Source organism: Peromyscus californicus, unplaced genomic scaffold (genome assembly GCF_007827085.1).
Source record: "Peromyscus californicus insignis strain IS unplaced genomic scaffold, ASM782708v3 Scaffold_24__1_contigs__length_46423439, whole genome shotgun sequence".
In the NCBI taxonomy this organism is placed as follows: Eukaryota; Metazoa; Chordata; class Mammalia; order Rodentia; family Cricetidae; genus Peromyscus; species Peromyscus californicus.
Window position 1 is genome coordinate 43918587 of NW_026294535.1, and position 6928 is coordinate 43925514.

The 6928-nt window shown below is 48.4% G+C and overlaps 1 pseudogene; it reads right to left on the minus strand.

Moving 5' to 3' along the window:
• Nucleotides 1-1696: 1696 nt before the first annotated feature.
• On the minus strand, nt 1697-2729 carry LOC128119560 (tubulin polyglutamylase complex subunit 2-like; annotated as a pseudogene).
• Between the last annotated feature and the right edge of the window lie 4199 nt (nt 2730-6928).

Consider the following 6928-nt stretch of genomic DNA (forward strand, 5'->3'; position numbering starts at 1 on the left):
CTCTGAGGGATCATGAAGGGAAGAAGTGTCTGCTAAGACAGAGGGCAGGGCCCTGCTGGATATGGTGGTGTCCACAAACAATCCCAGCTAAAGCGGGGAGGATTGGAGGCCAGCCGGGGCTACACAGAGAGGCCATTTCAGAAAGAAAACAGAGCAGGGGCCTTGAGCATGCGCCTAGGGCGGGAGAGGGGCCGCCTCTTAGCGCCCGCACGGCTGTGGTTCACGTCTTTGATGGCGAGCAGGCAGGACACCAGGGATGCTCCTAATAGATAACTTTGCTTAATCTAAGTAATGAAGACTTGCTGTCAAAGGGAGTGGAAATTTGGGGAGACTTGTGAAGTCCTGAGAGTCAGAGGTGTCAAAGGGCACCCAGTAACTCCCTTTTTTTCTGTGACTTCATCCCTTAACACCCCCCCCCCCCAAATCCTAGGCTGCTACCCAGTGCTCTCGAGCTATCTTGTCTGTGAAATGAATTCAGTTCCCCAGTCCCCTGGATCAATCCATTGATAAGGTTAATGGGTTTTTTGTTTGTTTGTTTGTTTGTTTTAGAAGCAAAACACTTTACAAAGTTTATAGAAAACTGATCAGGAACCTGAAACTTTTGAGAATTAAAACAGAAACAACTCAAGTGAGATGTATTTGTGGTCTAGGTTGTAAAGAACATAAGACTGTGTCTTTAAGCATTTTCTCAAAATGTGCAGCTCATCAAGCTAAGACATCTGAAGAACAGTAGGGAAATGTTTGAATGCAATAATGTCCAACACACTTGTGAGACAGGAGTGGACACCTTCTCCGTGTTGGCCAGTATGGAATCTGCTAGCCGTGTACATACTGGAAATGTGGCTAATGCAATTGAGAGTGTGAAACTTTCATAACTGAAATGGTCACAGGACTAGTCATTACTGAGGTTTCTGGGTCAAGCCATGGGTTTATAGGGGTGGGGGCTGTCTCTCTAACCACTGCTAGGAAGTTAAGGATTGCGTAAACTGATAAGAAAGCTCTAGATACATCTGGAGTCTTCGCTGGTTTTGGAGATGGGGCTGGCACAACCTGCTGAGGGAAGGACTCCTGGGAACAATTCAGAATCATCTCCCATCTCCTGGCTAATGACATGGGAGTAAAGGCCTGAGGCTCTGGTCACCACAGTCACAAAGAGTAAAGTTGGGGCCACCCCAGGGCCATCTGTGTGTTGATATCACTGTTGTGAGGCTAATTAAATGCTTGTTTTGGGTCAGGGTTTCCAGAGCCAGAGGGGGGGTTTAGGGATAGGGGGAGTGTCTTAGGGTTACTATTGCTGTGATGAAACCCCGTGACCAAAAAAGGCAAGCTGGGGAGGAAAGGGTTTATTTAATTTACACTTCCATATCATAGTTCATCATTGAAGGAAATCAGGATAGGAACTCAAGCAGGGCAGGAACATGGAGGCAGGAACTGATGCAGAGGCCGTGGAGGAGTGCTGCTTACTGGCTTGTTCCTCACAGCTTGCTCAGCCTGCTTTCCAATAGAACCCAGGACCACCAGGCCAGAAATGGCACGACCCACAATGGGTTGGGCCCTCCTCCATCAATCATACCTAAAAAAAAAACAAACCAAAAACGCCATACAGGCTTGCCCACAGCCTGGTCTTATGGAGGCATTTTCTTAATTAAGGTTCCCTCCTCCCAGATGACTTTAGCTTGTTTCAAGTTGACAAAAACTATCCAACACAGGGAGTGAAGGGCCTTTTCTGGTCACCCACAGGCTACACAGGCCCTTTCTTTTTTGAGATTAAGGTCTTGGTCTTAAACCCTTTGCTGGGATCCAGCCAGTTCACAAAGGAGTCCGTTTCCTCTGTGAGCAGGCTCGTGTTGTGAGTGATGTGTTTATACATATTAAACCGTGGCTTGGCCCGTGGGCTAATGCCATAGCTGGTGAAGGCATATTGCCACTGGGTCAGGCCCAGGGGGGTTGATGAGTTGGCGGTAACAGGCGGTAAAGGTGTCTGTGAGAAAATACCAATATAGTGTTCTGCCCAGGAACCAGATCTCAGTGCCACGAGCTAATTTGTGTTTCCCATGGTTGCAAAGGAGGCAAACCTTCCCCATCACCACTGCAGCTTGAATATCACATGGTGTGTGTGTGTGGTGGGGGGGGAGGGGACCAGGGTGAGGCTTCTCTGTCTGGTCTTCATTGACTTCGTGAGCATTGTCCCCCTGCCCCCCCAGGTCTGCCAGAGTTGGTGCATGGAAGACTGGACAAGCTGAGTCAGTTCTGAAATGTCATTACTCATCATGCCTCCCGATGGAGCAATGTGCTCATCAGGCGTCATACTCCAATGCCATGTGAAAGTGGCCGGCCGTCAGGTAAAAGTCCCTCACATCTTCAGGCATCACACAACTCTTCTCTTGTTTCCATGAAGAAATCGTACGATATTCATCAGGCAGCTTTTTCTGTTATGGTCACACCTCGGTCACACCTGAGAAAGACTCCAGGCTGCAGGCATCGGCTTCCTGAGGTGGGGCTTGCGGTAGGAGCAATGTCTCTCCCGTGGCTCACATTCCTGCTCTTTGATTGCAGGACATAGTCCCAGCACCTCTGTGATAAATTCACCTCTTAGGTAAGAGAGTCCTTATGAACTATTTAGCCTGGTGCCGGGTACATAAGAAATGCTGAATAGATGGTAGCCCCCGGTATTTACTCACCCTGGGACAGCTGTCTATCCCAGCTGCAATGTGACGACGATGATGCATATTGCGATGAGCTGCCATCCTCCTCAGACTCTAGCTGAGGAAGAAAGATGTGCCTGTAATAACATAATTCTTTTTTTTTTTTTTGGTTTTTTTTTTTTGGTTTTTCGAGACAGGGTTTCTCTGTGTAGCTTTTCGTCTTTCCTGGAACTCACTCTGTAGCCCAGGCTGGCCTCGAACTCACAGAGATCCGCCTGGCTCTGCCTCCCGAGTGCTGGGATTAAAGGCGTGCGCCACCACCGTCCGGCATAACATAATTCTTAAAGCAGTGCAGAGTGATATGTAATGGTCACCAGCACCCAAAGGGTGTTTTAAGTTCTAAAGTCTGAAAGTCTACTTTTATTTCTTTGTTTATTGTTGTGTGAGAGAGGGAGAGGGAGAGAGTGAGCGCACATAGGTGCATATGCTTGTGTAGGTCAGAGGACAATATATGGAGTTGGTCCTTTCCTTCTACCTTTTAAGGTAGGGTCTCTCTTATCTCTGCGGGACTAAGAGCTTCTGGGGGACACCCCCAGGGCCACCTCCTGTCTTGCCGTAGGAGTACAGGACTACAGATGTGCATCATCAAACCTGACCTTTTTGTGGGAGAGGGTCAAGGTCTCACTATGTAGTCCTGGCTGTCCTGGAACTCAGTATGCAGACCAGGCTGGCCTCGAACTCACAGAGATCTACCTGCCTCTGCCTCCTGAGCAACACGACAGTCACACGTGTCTCACACCAGCAAAGTCTGAGTTTTTTTACTTGGGTTCCAGGTGTTGGACTCAAGCCAATCAGGGTTGAGCAGCAGGGACTTTATTCATGGGCACCTTACATCCTTTTAGCTGGTTTGTTTTAACTAAATACAACCTGCGCTATAAAGTAGGTCTGGGAATCGTACACACACAGAAAATGGGAACAGGGGTTCACTAAGCAATATGCCCTACTTACCTTTCAATTGCCATGACAAAGCACCATGACCACGACCACGTGTACAAGAAAACATTTAATTTGGGGCTCATTGTTCCAGAGAGTTAGAGAGACCATGACTGTCACAGTGGGGATTGTGGCAGCAGGCAGGCAAACAGGGCGCCGGAGCAGTGGCTGAGGCTCACGTCTGGAGACAACAACCGTGAGGCAGAGAGAGAAGAGAGAGAGAGAGAGAGAGAGAGAGAGAGAGAGAGAGAGAGAGAGAGAGAGAGAGAGCGCACTGGCTTTTTTTTTTTAATATTTATTTTTTTAAAAATTACATATACAGTGTTCTGCCTGCATGTGTCCCTGCAGGCCAGAAGAGGGCACCAGCATTCATTACAGATGGTTTTGAGCCACCATGTGGTTGCTGGGAATTGAACTCAGGACCTCTGGAAGAGCAGTTAGCCTGTGTTCCTAACTTCTGAGCCATCTCTCCAGCCCCTCCCTGCTTTAAAAAAATTTTTTTTAAAAAAATATTTCTTAGCGGGGCATGGTGGTACATGCCTTTAATCCCAGCACTTGGGAGGCAGAGGCAGGTGGATCTCTGTGAGTTTGAGGCCAGTCTGGTCTACAAAGTGAATTTCAAGTTCCAGGACAACCAAGGCTGTTACACAGAAAAACCCTGTCTCAAAAAACCACACACACACACACACACACACACACACACACACACACACACACACACACACACACCTATTTTAGACACTTATTTTTATTATTTCATTATGTGTAGATGTGTGTGTCTTCGTGAAGGTGTGTGCACATGAACGCAGGTGTCCTTGGAGGCATTAGATTCCCCTGGATATATATGTACACTTTTGGTTTTTTGAGAAAGAGTCTCTCTGTGTAGCCCAGGCTGTCCTAGAACTCTCTATGTAGACCAGGCTGGTCTTGAACTCACGAGATCCTTATACCTCTGCCTCCCAAGTGCTAGGATTAAAGACATATACCACCATGCCCAGGTATTTACTGGTTTTTATATTCTATTATATTTGTTAATTTTTATTTTATTTTATGTGTGCAGCTGTTTTGCCCCAATGTATGTCTGTGTACCACATATGTGCCTGGTGCCCTTGGAGGCCAGAAGAGGCATATCAAAGCCTCTGGAACTGGAGTTATAGACAGTTGTGAGCTGCCACGTGAGTGCTGGGAATTGAACCTGGGTCCTCTGGAAGAGCAGTCAGTGCTCTTAACCACTGAGTTATGTCTCCAACCCCTTCTATTCAATTTTATTTTTTAAAAGTGGTCAAGATACTATTAAGGAATGAGCTATGTTCCTTGAAAAATTAATAGCTAATGTCCTTCATAGTTTTCAGAAAGAACCAACCCGACAACACCTCGATCTTGGGATTTTGGCTTTCAACACCATGAGTCAAATTTCTGTAGTTTAAGCCATTCAGCTCACGGCGTTTTAGCCCTAGCAAAACTAATACACCCATCAGACTGCTTTTGTGACTCACTATTGGGTTGTAACCAGAAGTTCTCACACCATAAAGTCGGTTTTTCTTCTCCCTAATGCTTTCTCTCATGCGATCTCTGCAGTCACTGGGTGGGATGCAGGGCCTGGAGGGAAGGCGAGGCAATGGGGTGTCACGCAGGCGGGTGAATGAAAGCTGGCCTGACCCTACAATTACGAAATCTAAAATGAGCTGTGCCCTAGTCACCTCACTGTACTCCAGGCCCACCGAAGCTGCAGCTGCTCTTGTCTCTCTGCCTGTCCTCGCACTCAGACCTCCTGAGAGCTTCAGATGGCAGAGCCTGGCTTCACTACTGTCTGTGGACATTCACATCTACAGTGGGCACCTGGAAAGCACACACATAAAGGGGTGTGTGCCATGCATGAGCTCACCTTCGCTCACACCACAGTGTAAACATTACTTGCTGGACCAGTCTCTGGGCATACTCCTGCCTGCCATCTCCACCCCTGCTCGCAGACCCAAGACATTCATAAAGCACACACACCTCTTCTAGGCTCGGTCTTTGAGGCAACAGTATTACTCTCCCCCAATCCAGGAACTTCCAGGTAACATGGAGAACCTTCGGCTTTCCTCATTATGACATTTAGTCTGGGCCACAAAAACAGTGTCTGGGACTGGAGAGAGGGTTCGATGGTCTAGGACTCGAGCTGCTCTTCCAGAGGACCTGGATTTGATGACCAGGACTCATGTGGTAGTACACAGCCATCCGTAACCCCAGTTCCAGGGGATGCGATGTCTTCCTCTGGGGCCTGAGAGTACCAGGTCTGCACACGGCACACACGCATACAGACAATAAATATATCCACACACATGAAAAACAATCAAACAGTATGTGATGGGCTGGGAATGTGGCTCATTTGGTAGGCTGCTTGCCTGGCATGCAAAAAGCCCTGGGTTCAGTTCTTAACACCACATGATCCCAAGTCTAGCACTCAGGAGGTAGAGGCAGGAGGATGAAGTTCAAGTTTGCCCTTGGCTACTTGGCAATTTCAAGACCAGCCTGGGCTAATGAGCCCTTGTGTCAACAACATCAAGTACATACACCCAACCAAATAATTAAGCCACCACAACCCAAGTGCCCAGTGCCTGCTGTTTCCTACGTGCTGGCGCCGCTCTAAGCCTTTGTGTTCGTATTTTATCGTCGGAACCGCGGGGGCTAAGTTACCGTCGTGTGCTCCATCTTACACAGACAATGAACCGGCCAGTTTTTCGGTTAGCACCTTTGTCAGGACTTGGCCACAAAGAGCCCTGCTCAAAGTCCATGACTACACATGTGTATGCACTGCATACCGAGCCCAGGGGTGTGCAGGGGAGAAACCAGTCCAGTCACCAGGGGGCAGCCGAAGACTGGTTTTGGCTCTTCAGCCCAGCCCTGGAAGGCAAGAGGAGAGCCAGAAATCCTAAATTGACCCCGCCAACCCTCAGACACCATCCTTCCGCACACTCCCTGACCGTCGGGGTTTGGGTCCCTTGTTATCCTCCCCCAGTAAAAACTACAGAACAATCCTCTAGTTATGACGGTGACTCAGAAGCTGAACCAGGAGCGCGTGCGTGTGTGTGTGTGTGTGTGTGTGTGTGTGTGTGTGTGTGTGTGTGTGACTCTAAGTGGCTCTGAGGGCTGACATGTGTATGAGCCTGCTGCTACATGTGTGAACGTGTGCGTGTGCGTGAGTGTGTGTGTGTGGTCTTGTGGCTAAGGGAAATCGTACATGTTTTGGGGTGTGTCTCAGTGTTTACCCCAGAAACAGACAGGGACTGTGCCAAGGTTGCACAGCA